This window comes from Chenopodium quinoa, unplaced genomic scaffold, assembly GCF_001683475.1.
Source record: "Chenopodium quinoa cultivar QQ74 unplaced genomic scaffold, ASM168347v1, whole genome shotgun sequence".
In the NCBI taxonomy this organism is placed as follows: Eukaryota; Viridiplantae; Streptophyta; class Magnoliopsida; order Caryophyllales; family Amaranthaceae; genus Chenopodium; species Chenopodium quinoa.
The window spans coordinates 11,760-26,792 of NW_018742718.1; the positions used below are offsets into that span (position 1 = coordinate 11,760).

Sequence of the window (15,033 nt, forward strand, 5' to 3'; positions counted from 1 at the left end):
GCCTCATAAACCCCTTTGAGCTTCACTCCTAGAAACTCAAACACAATAGAAAGCACAACCACTTTGTTCTTCCTTAGAACACAGTGTGCTAGATGTTGATACATCAATGAAGGAAAATTGATTTTTATTTTCTTGGAAAGGCAGAAAATGACAGCCAATTCCATCAAACATGCTTGACTTCTCTTATCAGTCCTAGGCAGAATTTTTTTTCTAACCAAATTAAACATCAGCTTATTTAGGGGCCTAAGATCATTATGACTCATAACATTCTCCCCTCTTTCTCCTCCCAAAAATTCAACTATATCACCACTTAGATAATCACCAACCTTCACAGATGTCTTACCCTTCACATACAGTTCATAACCCACAGTAGTTACTTTAAAAAAATTTCCTAGCTTTTCAACATCAAGTTCAATTTTCATTTTATTCACTAAACTAGTGATCTTTCCTTTCTTTACTTGGAACTTGCTACATAATTCATCCATAGCAACTAGATATAGCACATTATTTGAAGCAATTGTCAACAAATACTCCCACCCTTGAAATTTTATTAAATCGAGAAATTCTAAAACCTAGACTTCTTGCACCAAGATATATCGAGTCTATGATCAACAACATACCTTTCAGCACTTTTAAGAAGTTCCAATTGATCATTATCTTTCTCTTTCTTCCTCTCTCTATTCTGACTCGTTTTCATCACTTTCCCCTTGATCATCTTCCTCTACCTACTGAACCCCTTTTTCTAATTCATCAACTTCCTACATTTGCTTCTCAAGTGATTTTTCTTTTCTCCTTCTTTTGTTTCCATTCAAAAACTCTGTCAAGTACACTTGATGAACCAATTTATTCTTTTTCATTCTTGCTCTCTGCTTCTTTAAGGTTTGAAGTCAGAGGTTTAGGGTTTTCAGCAGGCTTGGGTAAATCGGAAGTGGTTTCGGTTGTTTCAAGAAAGGGTTTGTAGTTCACCATTGCTAAGGGAGTGGTTTCTTCTTGAATGGTGTTTTCTGAATTGTGAGAGTTTTCTAAAGACACAATTTCGGCAATGATGACCATGGTGTTTAATGGAGGGTTTTGAGCTTTGATGTTTTTACTAAAGTGGGTTAATTTTGATTTGACAGTGGAGTGAAAAGGTGGGTGAAAGATGCTTTTTATAATAATTGAAGCGGTGTGATGGAATTGAATGGTTTTACTAATTCAGTCATTTTGGAACAAGTTCAATTAATTTTGTAAAATAATTTTGGCAAGATGTATTTTCCAAAATTTGTTTTTCTTTCCAAATTCATTTAATTTACAAAACGTGTTTTCTTTCTTAAAATACACATAATGGAACACGGTTTTAACACATATGACTGTATATTATTAATTACTCAAGCAATTAAGTGTTTAGTGAACTAACCTTTAGTGATTACTTCAGCTATGTTTAGCACACAAAATTGCGTCAAATGCTCTTTTTGCTTTATTTACATGATTATTGACTTAGTCATATCTTGGAACTTCAAAAGCAATCAAGTCAACTTGATCATCCCAATTCCAATCTCAATTTCTCAAACCTTTCTCTGTTCAAGGGCTTGGTTAGAATATCAGCAATTTGATTTTCAGTTTGACAAAATTCTAACTTAATATTCTCTTTCTCCACCTTGTCTTTTAGGAAGTGATGCCTAATGTGGATATGCTTTACCTTTGAGTGTTGAACTGGATCTTTAGAAATACAAATAGCACTTGTATTATCACAGTAAATAGGAACACATTAAAAAATAATACCAAAATCTCTAACTTGTTGTTTTATCCATAAGACTTGTGAGCAACATGTTGCTGCTGCCACATACTCAGCTTTAACTGTGGATAATGCAATTGTGTTTTGCTTCTTGGAACCCAAGAAACTAAACAAGGTCCTAAAAATTGTACCATACCTGAAGTACTTTTTCTATCACTACTAGAAAACAGGCTAATTCCGACGGATTAGTTACGACGGACTCGAAATTCCGTCGGAAAAAGCAAAATTTCCGACGGATTTTTGTTCCGTCGAAAAAAGAAAAAATTTCGACGGATTTTTGTTCCGTCGGATAAAAAATCCGTCAGAATAAATGTTCATTCCGACGGAATTTTCCGTCGTAAAATAATTAAAAAAAATTAAAATTGATTTTTCTCTTTACCCTAAAACGCACCCTTCTCCTCATTTCCCCCTTCTCTTGTTTCCCGCCTCCCTTTCTCTTATTTCCCCCTTCTTTGTTTCTCTCTCATCTTCTCTCCTTCATTCATCCTCTCTGCGAATTCTCTTTCTTCCTTCCTCTTCTTCGTCCCTCTTCTCTGCTCCTTCTCTTTCCTCTTCTTTACTTCTCATTCTCCTTCTCACTCCTTTCTCTTTCCACCGCCGACACACTACCACCCGCCGCCACAAGATCGAACACCAGGTCGAATATCCGAACCAACCCCCCAAACGCGATCTCCAACGGTGCAAATGAAGGTTTTTAGGCCAAATTCGACCACGAAAACTCTAGATCTAGAGTTTTCGTGGTTGAATTTGGCCTCTTAAACCTAATTTTGAGGTTTTTGTGGTCGAATTAAGGTAAGTGTTTTTTTTTTAATTTTTTTGTTGTTTAATCCGATTTTTTTTGTGGCAGCTGTTGGGAGTTCGATTTTTCTAAATATTTTTGTTGTGAAGGTCTTTTCGGCGGCAGTAGTGATGGTTTAGGTGGGTGATTTGGTGGTTTGGCGGCAGTAATGATTAGGGTTGTAGATCTGGTTTTGTTTGGGTGGAAGATATGTATTTGGGTGGGTTAGGGTTAGGTGGGGTCGGTAGGGGTTTTGATTTTTTTGGTTGAGTTAGGGGCTGGTGGTGTAGGCTGTTGTGGGGGTGTAACGGGTTGTTGTGGGGGGTGGTACATACGGACTAGTGTGGGGGTGGTACGGGCTGGTGTGGGCTCGGGGGTCGATGGCGTAGGGGGTGGTGGTGGGTCATCTGGGAGGCTTTTTTTTTGTTTTATTAAAAGCATTTTTCGACGGATTTTCCGTCGTACATTTCCGACGGACTATTTCGGGCCCAAAAATAACTTCCGGCGGACTGAATTCCGTCGGAATAGTGGTTCCGACGAAAATTCTGTGGAAAAGGCCCATTTTCCTACAACAGTTTTTCCGACGGAATTCCGTCGGAAACGGGTTTTCCGACGGAATTCCGTCGGAAACGGGTTTTCTGACGGAAAACGGGATGTTTCCGACGGAAAATTTTCGTCATTATTTGCCTATTTTCTAGTAGTGTATTAACCAAATCACCTGCATAGTCAGCATCAGTAAAGCTATTTAATTCAAATGAATCACTTCTAGGATAGAAGAGACTCAAGTCATCAGTTCCTTTAAATGAACGAAGGATTCTCTTTACTGCTACCAAGTGACATTCCTTTAGATTTGCTTGGAACCTAGCACAAAGACCTACACTAAAAGATATGTCAGGTGTGCTTGTTGTTAAGTAAAGTAAAGAGCCTATCATACCTCGATACATAGTTTGATCCATGCAAGTTCCAGTTGGATCTTCATCCAACCTAGTTCCAATACCCATAGGAGTCTTATTGGTTTTTGCATTGTCCATTTTGTAATTCTTGATCAGTCAAGCTTGAAAAAAGTAATTAGATGTGTTATTGTAGGAGACAAGGTGCTTTCAAATGAAATAAGATAATTATGCCATGAGGAAAAGAGAGAGATGGAGAAATTATTATCCTCATAATGAGGGTAATAGTTATCCACCCCCCTAGTGTAACTATTACCCCAAAATGAGGGTTAGTTCCTTTTTCTTCATCTCATACCACACCTTCACTACATAATTTCCTTACAATCACACCAGCACTATCTCCACCTCCCTATATTCACTTTCTTTTGCTTAGTTTGACTTTTATTACCGTAGTAATATATCTCCCTCAATCCAAGCTTGCCCTAATTGTTATATATATATATAGGTAGCCCTAAAAGATGGGATTATTTCGAGATTTTTGAAAGATGAGACTATTATGAGAAAACTTATAAAAATGTGGAATTATTATTGTAAATTTTTCCTTAGAAATGAACAGATTTACTATTAAAAAAATAATAATAAAAAAAAAAGTACACCTTAAGTCCTTGTGGAAAATATAGCATGTCTCAACGAGAAGCTCAATGTTCTCAATTAATGGAATTTTGTGATTTTGTTTTGCTCCTTGATTTGCATTGGTATTTGGTTACAATGCTGCAACATTGCAATTTGCAGCTACATATATTAATACTTTTGGTCACCTAAACCTTAATAATTTAAAAAAAAAAAAAAAAAAAAAAAAAAAAAACTCCCCCAAAAAATATTTATGTAAACAATTTACATTTTACATATTCTAAATCTAAGGAAAAACGACATCCTCTTTCAAGTCCAAAAAAGCCCAAAATATGAACTCCAGCCTCACCAATGCAGTGAAAATTTCATACATTGGCAAACAATTTATAAGATTTGGCATCAAGAATGATTTGCCTTACGGCAGCAACTGATCCAATGACCCCTAAATATGGAGAAAACAACAGCAATGCTTAGATTCAACCAAAATATGAAAGTACGTTTGGAAGGCTTGAATGTAAGGTTGAATAAAACAGGTAGAACAAAGTCTAGAGGAAGGAAGCCAAATGCTCCAATAACTCCATTTATGTCTCCAAAAAATGGGAGCATTGCTGATATTATTGTTGCTATGGCGACTGAGAGAGACCGCGATATCACCCTTGGGATCACATTTCTTAGAGAGAATTGACCACTTTTCGGATCTGCCAATACTCCCTCTAATACTTCATTTGTAGGTTGCAGGTATATCTGCGCCAAAAAATTGAATTGTTACATATTACATTATGAGCTACATAATCATTAAACTATTATGATTATTATATTTCAAACGAACACTGATCTCACAATTAATAAGTTATAAACTCTATATCGTGAGATCAAAGATCAAGGCATTTTAATTAGTGTATTTTTAACTTGTTATGCAGTGGTTTCTTAAGGGCATAACTTTCAGTGTGAAAATCAATGTGCCAGGCAAGAAAAAGTAAAGTTGTTACGTACCACACAACAGCAAATTTGAAGGATGACAAAGGCATTGGTCATAAAAATGAACCATTTAGGTAGAAAAGGATTTCCATTCACAACAAAGTTGCTTAATATCTGGCCTTCAGCTTGGTTCCCAAAATGCCCAGTAACCTGACACCGCGACACTAAAGAATGTCATTGAAACTACACTGTAACACACGGATAGTCCCTTGAACATCTTCCCTTTTACTGGTGGTGCTAGCGTTGCCTAACAATATTGTGTCATAAATTTCATAAGCAATTAGCAACATAATTATATAATTGAATTAAGGACTATCCAAAAATTTAAGATTTTAAGAAGATATGACATCTAAATAACCTGAATTTCAGGAAATAATTCCATTCCCAAAAGTTGTTGCAATAATCGCAATTGCATTAAATACACCAAATAACCGATCCTCAGAGTTGCCAACTAGTGAGTAGTCTTTCTCTGGTCCTTTTGATTTATGTCCTGCATGACACAATGCAACACATTATTCATTTCCATTGACAACTTTAGGATACTTTTCAAAAGCAATATGATTTAAAGGTAGTATATGATTCAATTGTTTCTAGTGTAATATCATGGTTGATCACATGCATGCTAAATTTTCTACCTAGATAGTGTACTGTATGATAGGTTGTGGCCTTGATGTCAACAAAAAAAAAAAAAAAATTAAAGGTTGTGGCCTGGTGTGAGGCAGGATCATGTTACTTTTACAACTATGATGCATTGCCGTGTAACTTTTTTTTTAATACATAAAATTTGGGCATTTATGTAGATTGGTCATTGACATAAAATACATAAAATTTGGGCATTTATGTAGATTGGTCATTGACATAAAATTCTTGAACACTTTATTTTTTTATTTTTTTTATTTGTTTGTTTGTGTGTGTGTGTAATCGTGGGCATGTGAATTGAAAGACATACACAATCTAGCTCATTGCCACTATAATACCTTACATAAAGTTTTAGTAGGACAAGTTTGCTAAAATATAAATTTGGTCATTAATCTCTTTAATTATTTATCACAAAATTCGACATTTTAAAAAATATACATTAAGAACAATCCGGATATACATTGATGATAATATAAGTACGAAATACATATCAGTGAAAAATATGCGACATAAATAAAACAAAATGATGTAAAACAAGCAAGGTTTATATGAAGTGGGGAAGTGCAAAAATCAATCATGGGTTTACTTATTTTCATCAAGAAGAAAAGGCTTGGATTACCAATATAGACGGAGCCAACAGTAGCAGCGGCACTATAGCCAAGGCATAGGAGTAGAGAAATCAAGTTAATATGGCGTAGAGAGTGAAATGAGGGCATCTGAGCTAGGATTAGCATTAGTCCTCCGAATATTATTATGAATTCATAGAGCTTCATTGTACCATTCGGATTGAACAACAAGTAGATAGCCTGAGAAATAAGTTGCATCATCACTAAGTTATTAGTATACATGACTAAATCATTGTGTAATATAATTTGAATATATTTTGTCTGAAATAAGAAAAAATGACCTTTATACACTGACCACCTATAAGACAAGCTCCAACAACTGCACCATAGCACACTGCAAATTGAACTGGACCCACAATATATCGCCCCCATCTTGGACCTACCAATAATGTTAAAAAAAATTTATTTAGTTATTAATCCCTTGATGCCAAATTTATCATATCTAAATAAGTTGAATTGAATATTTTGTAAGTCATGAAAATCCAATAATGTCTCTATCATACGCTAACAATAAAGTACTAAAATATAATAATACGTACTTACGTAGTGTAATATGTGTTTTTTATGAAAAAAGGCAATAATTGGTGTACATGGTCAATGTGTTTTTACGAACCATACATGAAAGCAAATAATTATAACATCATTTAATCTTTTGAAGTTAAGAAAATGATTAGATTAAGTATTTTTCGTCTTTCAAGTTTGGCAAGATATTATTGAAATAACAAGAGATTCAACGTGGTCAAGTCATTAGTTGTTTTCTTTAATTATGATTTACATTGAAAAAAAAAAACTTGCTCCAGCAACAAGTCAACATGATGATATACTTGATCATTATTTTATTGACTATTATATTTACACAAACATTAATCTATATAACTAATTCTAAAACTCTAATTAATAAACTAATGTGTTCTTTGTCTAATACTGCGTATTAAATATTGAGGATTTGTATACCATAAATAAGAACATACCTAATATATCATGTGCCATGTCTCGGAACCGAAGATGGCGGCGACCTAATTGAGCATGGTGTTCAAGTACCAACGATAGCAAATTATAGGAGTAAAATGTGACCATTGCTCCTAAAATGAGGCATATAATTCCTCCAGCCCATCCAAGAAATTTAAAAGCATACGGTAAACTCAGTAGTGCCGGTGCTACTATCGATGTTGTTAGATGGTACCCACAGTGCACCCATGACCCTGTCGTCACAATTTAATCACTCATTAGTCATTACATATACAACAACTGTATTTTATACAATATATAATATATATACGAGTGCATTCTATATAATACAGAATACTTCGTATAATATAGTAATAGATCCAATAATCGTCTTTCTTTAATTAAATTTTTTTTTTTTTTTTGTATTCTGGTATATAAATTTAGTAAGTTTTTGAAAGGGTAATGTTATATGCAGCCCTTAGGGCTGCATATAAGTATTTAATATACTTCCTTTTTTAGTATTAAGTTGGGAATTTATCGACAATTCACGAGTAAATCGGTGTAATAAATGGTTATTTATTGTCTTTCCTTTTCATTTTTAGCTTCTTATATGCAGCCCTTGGCTGCATATATCTTTTTTCCTATTAATATTATGGATCTTCCGCCCGCATTCATATATTGTTAAAAAAAAGAAAAAAAAATAACAAGAAGTAATAATTAATATGGAAGTTCAGCAAAAAGGAGATGATCATGCATGATCCCATTAATTGTGGAGTTGATAATTTTTTATTTATTTAATTTATTTATTTTTTATAATGTGTAAAGTTGGCAGATTAAATATTAATTTGATGTAAAATCAAGCGTTTAGAGCAGGGTGTACCATGCTCATGGTAAACCTGATGTATTATGTAAATTTCAATATAATTAGAGGTATGCTATTGCAAATTGGTAGTCTACCAAAAGTCCAAAACTAAAAAGAATATAACAGTGGTAGTTTGTTCCTCCTTTTCCTTCCAACCAAAATCACTTTAGGAAAAACTTTTCAAAAAAAAAAAAAAAAATTACTATAAGAAAACAAAATTATGTACCAAATATAATGAATTTGGTAGCACCTTCAAACTACTGCCACATAATATCATCATCCTAGCTAGCTACGTGATAATAATTAATAATCACATACATTATTATAGTTATTATATATACTTACGATTAGTATATGCAAACCTTACTCAAACAACAAAATTTTCCCACGCTAGACAATTTGTTTTGCAAGAATGCACTACATATACATATGATATATAAGTTGGTGTTTTACAACAATTTTGATACTCAAAACTACATTATTAGTTTGTAATGTCTTAAGTAGGTGCAACCTCGGAAATGAATGTTGCAATAACAATTGTTCCCTATGAAAAAAAAAAAAAATTCAAGATCCGCCACTAAATACAGTTGATCCATAAAGAAGACTGAAAATTTACATACCTTTAGATTGGAGAACAAAAAGTGCACCAGCATCAAGCTCCTCCTTTCTCTCATGATTAGATTCTTGGTTAACAATTGTGTTCTCTTCCGGAACTACTTGTGTTTCAACAATATATGTTCCCATTTCTCTCTCTCTCTCTCTCTCCTTTTCTCTCTCTACTTTTTCTTTTTGATCAAATAATACAAGTATCAGATAGGCCAAGGTAGACTTGTATATAGTATATATACCATTCTTTATATGAATAAATTAAATTGTAGTTCAGCCTACAAATTTGGACTATTGACGTAATAAAACAAAACATATGCTTAGTATAACTGTCTGTATGAGAAACATTACCAAAAAATAACTTTAAAATGATAGTCAGCAGTTGACATAAGGTAATGATCTCGAATAAGATCCAATTTAACTCCTTGATAACAAAACATGTTAAGTACTCCGTACATAATACGGAATAGATTATTTTAGAGTATTTCTTGGGTAAAATCGATAACTTAAAAGTGATTTTATACGTAAATAGCAATACGTTAAGCAATTTAATTTGAAGTTTGCATTAAATTTGCATTTTAAATTTATTGAGGTGATAAATTTGAATTTTTCTTTAATGATATACTCCTTCTTCTATCTCTAAATTAAATTTTTAATTCATTTTATTATATGAGGAATAAAGGCTTGAAGTAGGAATCTAAGGAACGAAAAGAGTACTAGATTTCATTTGGTTTTCCTTTCATAGATACTTGTGTGTTTCTATTATACAATTCTATTTTCTATGAATAGGACACGAGCACCTCGCCTACCATCTACCCACTTTCCAAGGCGATCGATGGTATGAATTTGTTACAATATTTCCTTTTTTTCACACTCCTTTATTTTTTTTTCTTTTCCATAAAGAATCGCAATCAAGTTGTTTTTTAATGTTAACCACACGCACTCTCGATTGCAATTGGCACTGATATTATCATGACTTTTGACTTGTTGAGGGTACTTTGGTATTAGATGGAGTTGTTAGAAATCAAAGGTGAGAAATCGACTGATAATCTACCATGAATAGAGCCAATTGAACCGAGAATAAGGTCACTCAAGCTTACCAACTTTTATATTTGGCTGGTTATCCTGGGTTTCTTTGTTAGTATTATAAGGGTTACTTGTTCAATATTATAGGTTATTTCGTCAATGTTATAGGGTTACTCGGTCAATATCATAGGGGTTATTTTATTCTTTTACTAGTGGTTACATGGTGTCGTTAGCCACATAGCCAATTGTCCAAATTAGTAAATAAAAAAAAACGCCTAGAGAACATTTGGTAAATAGAATAGCTCCGGCAACACTTTAGTGAAAAAAAAAAACTAACTCTAAGCAACAATTTGGTGTAAAAAAATCATCTCAGGCGACAATTAACCTTTAATATACAAAAATTTCCGACAAACTACTCGCAAATGCTTAATTTAGTTCTTTTTCATGGTTTTCTTACCTAATTTCCCAACCCCTTTTCGGAATTAACAATTTAATAAAAATTATTGATTAAATATTATTTTTAACGTATTTTTCCTACCCTTATTATCGATTTTCTTAGAAAGGGGTTGGAAATTAATTTGATATCAGGACTTCACAAAATAAAAGGAGATGACATATTAATTTAAATTTTAAAATGGGAAAAATAATTTTTAAAAATTACAATAATGAATTGAATTAGAAAATTTGATGACTTTGTGGAAAAAAATAGATATTTTGGTCTAAATGTCACATGTGATTAATTTTTTTTCCAGATTATCACCGGAGTTATTTTTTTTACTGAAATATCACTAGAGGTCTTTATATTTACCTATCTGGTAAATTGGCCTTAGCCGCAAATTAAACACACTCCTCGCTTGCTCAAGATATATGTTTTAAATTATACTTCCTCTCTGTCAAAATATGTATTATACTTTTTTAATAACAACTTTCCTTTTTTTTTGTCCTATTTGACTTTTTATGGTCTTCAAGACACGTCTTCAAATGAATATATATCCATTTCTAAACACATAAAAATAATAGAAACTTGATATTAATAAAATATAATGTGACACAATTCTAACAAGATCTTACATAAATATATTATCACTTATAAATTAATGAGAATCCATCGTCAAAGATATAGAAGTTTTACCTATATATACCGATGCACAACTTTGACCATGAATATTTGTAATTATATTTATTAAGACCCTGTTCTCATCAAATTATTTTCAGTTCAGGTTAGTTCAACTCTAATAAGTTCAGTTCAGTTCAGTTCAGTTCAGCTCTAATAAGTTCAGTTCAGTTCAGTTTAGCAACTAATTTCTTTCTCTCATAAAATATTCGGTTTAGTTCAGCTTTAATAAGTTCAGTTCAGTTCAGTTCAACTCATTTCACTCAATGAGAACAGACCCTAAGAAGTATAAAAACTTGATCCTATACAAATATACTCCCTCCATCCCTATTTGATTGTCCCTTTGGTAGAAAATCACGGGAATGAAGGAGAATTAAAGAAATTACTTGGAAACTAAAACCCAATAAATTGCAAAAAAAAAAAAAAAAAAAAAAAAAAAAAAAAAAAATTGTTAGTTGAAACAAACACTACAAGAGGGGGGTAAATAGTAGGTGAGTTCCCAGTGACTACTTTTGCAAATTACAAACAAAATATAAAAGGAACTTAGCAAAGCACACAGGATTTTACGAGGAAACCTTCCAGGGCTCAACTAGAAGTAAAATCTCGACCCTTCTAAGGAATTTCAACACAAAAACCAATCCACTATAATAGGGCACAACACCAAGTTACAAACCTATTATAAGACAGACCTTTGCTCACAAGTTCCAACTAGAACTTGCTACACAGTAGGACTCTATCCTACCCAATTCAAGTCCCCTGACTTAAATTCACTCGTACTCTCACAGTACAATCACAGCCTTTGTACACAAAGCTATCTCTCCTGTATGCAATATAGTTTTCATACACTTACACCCAATAACCTAACCAATTACAGAAAATATAACACCTAAAATTAGGGCTGAGCAAAACTACCCGAAAAACAGAAAACCCGAAAAATCGATCCTTAACCATTCCAAAAATTAGGGTACCTGATCCAATAACCGTAACGGTTCGGGTACCCGTTCCGATAATTTGTTATCGGGTATGGTTATTGGGTATCATTTTAAAATTAAAGGTTACCCGATCCGTTCCGATAAGTATTTTTTTGCTTATAATTACTTAATAATATAAATGATTAGTAATATTATTAATAATATCAATGATTAGTAACTCTTACTTTACTTTATTATTACTTTATAATATCAATTATTAGTAATATTATTAATAATTTGGTCAAAATCATTTGATATTGTTGTTAATTAGTGGTAAATTATGTTATAATAACTATATAATTAAGTTTAATTATCATTATTGGATATCTTATTGGGTACCCGATAACTGATCCGAAAATCCGAGTACCCGAAGTCCGGGTACCCGAACTTATCAATTCGGGTTATGGATATCACTTTTAGGAATTTTGGTTATCGGGTACCCGAACCGTTAATACTATCAGTACGGGTACCCGTCCCATGCTCACCCCTACCTAGAATATGTTAGGCAAGCAATGCACGAAATCCGAAACTAATATGACAAGATTAAGCTTGGCAAACTTACACGAATTAAGGTCAAAGGTTTCTTCACACAAAAACTCACCCAAAAACCTAATGAGATCATTTCTCTACTATTTATACAAGTATAACTCGTATAGAAAGTAGGGTTTTCAAAAAGATATAAAAATTAACTTTCCTTATCTCAAGAACACGGTTTAAGTAAAACATATTTTGTAAAAATCTTTTTCCGGAAAATTAAAAAAAGATATAATTAAAACTAATAATATCTTTTTAACAAAACTGATTTTAAGAAACAAATTTAAATAAAATCCTTTTCTAAATCTATCTTTTTATCTTTTCAAATTTTATCATATTTTCCAATTTATCTTATCACGCTTCTAATAGATTTCATGTAGATCTACTTAATATATTTAACAATAAATCTAGAATATAATCTTAACTAAATTACTATTGTTGTGCCGCGTTTCTGTAAACTTGAATTACTTGGGCTTCACGCAGACCAGGAACGAGTTCATGCTGTCACTTGATCTCCAGTCCTCAACTTGAACTTCGCATACTAAGTTCCTTCTGGAACTTACTGTCTTCAACTTACATCTTCCAAGTTCCTGTTAGGGAACATTCCTGTTAAGGAGCTTAGTTCTTGTTAGAGAACTCTTCTTCTATATTGTTTGACTTTTCAATAAAGGTCTCTTCATGTTTTCATAGTTCAAGAAACTCTTCCAGCTCCAAGGACAACTTCACCTGTACTAGTCAAACACTTATAAACCTTTTTTAGTTGAGTTTGCTTTAGTTTAAGTTCATCATCATCAAAACCTTTAAGCTTCAACAATTTCCCCCTTTTTGATGATGACAAGCTTAAGAAAACTCTTTTGAAAAGTTAAAACAAATAGAAGGGTGTATTTTTGGATTTTTAATTTTTGACAGAAAGCAAACACACATAAAAAAAACACAAATAAGAAAAACAGAAAAAAAGAAATAAACAAAAACAAAAACTAAACAGAAACAAAACAGAACTAAGATACCGGCATCTATATCAGAAGAAAGTTCTTATACTTTCTCAACTGGAACCCAGAACAACTTCAACTTTCAAGTTTGCTTATTCTTTTCACCCTTTTGGCATCATCAAAAAGTCCTGCTTTTTTAAGTTATTAAGCATCTAGCCACAGCCCCTCAAACAATTCATCAAGTGTGGGAAACTGAAGGTAGCGTTGCTAACTTCCTTTAGATTAATTTCACTTCCCTGTACAAGTTTTCATATATACACAAACACACATGTTTCTTCCAAGTTCCAAAAGTGTTCATTAAAATCAAAAGATTATCATCCTGCTGAACAATTAAAATATTACAAGCCAAAATAAAGTGTTCTAAAACTTAAACAGAAACTAAACAAGTTCATGACTGAAGTAGAAAAACATAGAAATGGCTAGGCTAGAGTTAGGCTAAGAGAATTGAGGTAGGTGAGGCTGGTCTTGGTCAAGTTTGAAGGAGATCAAGAATTTTCTTGTTATCTTCAATGTTCTGCTTCACATACTCCTCCATCTTGTCTTGAAGGCTCTTGAGATCCCTCTGGAACTCCAGCTTCAGCATTTTGAGACTGCCTTCCAGACCTTGTACCTTCCTCTCAAGTTTCTGCATCTGTTCCGTGGCTGACTTAAGCTGCTTCTCAACAATGTCAGCTCTATCAACAAGCTCAGCCACTTGCCCTACAGTAACTTTTTCTTCATCCTCATCCAATTCAAGAGGCTTCTCCATACTTGTTTTAGGAGTCTTACTAGCTGAAATCCTCTTGCTCTTCCTTACACCCTTTTCAGGAACTTCCTTCCCTTTTCTTTTTCCTCCCACAGCCTTTTTGCCTTCTACTCTTCTGACCTTCCCATTCACTAATTCAAGGCTTATACCCTGTAGTGTCTCACCATTGATTATATTTTCTGGTTTTTCCTCCAAAGCCTCATAAACCCCTTTGAGCTTCACTCCTAGAAACTCAAACACAATAGAAGCACAACCACTTTGTTCTTCCTTAGAACACAGTGTGCTAGATGTTGATACATCAATGAAGGAAAATTGATTTTTATTTTCTTGGAAAGGCAGAAAATGACAGCCAATTCCATCAAACATGCTTGACTTCTCTTATCAGTCCTAGGCAGAATTTTTTTTTCTAACCAAATTAAACATCAGCTTATTTAGGGGCCTAAGATCATTATGACTCATAACATTCTCCCCTCTTTCTCCTCCCAAAAATTCAACTATATCACCACTTAGATAATCACCAACCTTCACAGATGTCTTACCCTTCACATACAGTTCATAACCCACAGTAGTTACTTTAAAAAAATTTCCTAGCTTTTCAACATCAAGTTCAATTTTCATTTTATTCACTAAACTAGTGATCTTTCCTTTCTTTACTTGGAACTTGCTACATAATTCATCCATAGCAACTAGATATAGCACATTATTTGAAGCAATTGTCAACAAATACTCCCACCCTTGAAATTTTATTAAATCGAGAAATTCTAAAAACCTAGACTTCTTGCACCAAGATATATCGAGTCTATGATCAACAACATACCTTTCAGCACTTTTAAGAAGTTCCAATTGATCATTATCTTCTTCATTCTCTTCTTCCTCTCTCTATTCTGACTCGTTTTTCATCACTTTCCCCTTGATCATCTTCC

At 33.1% G+C, this 15,033-nt stretch overlaps 1 pseudogene; it reads right to left on the reverse strand.

Annotated features, from left to right (window-relative positions):
* Positions 1-4,379: 4,379 nt before the first annotated feature.
* LOC110722918 lies at positions 4,380-9,160 on the reverse strand (annotated as a pseudogene).
* Between the last annotated feature and the right edge of the window lie 5,873 nt (positions 9,161-15,033).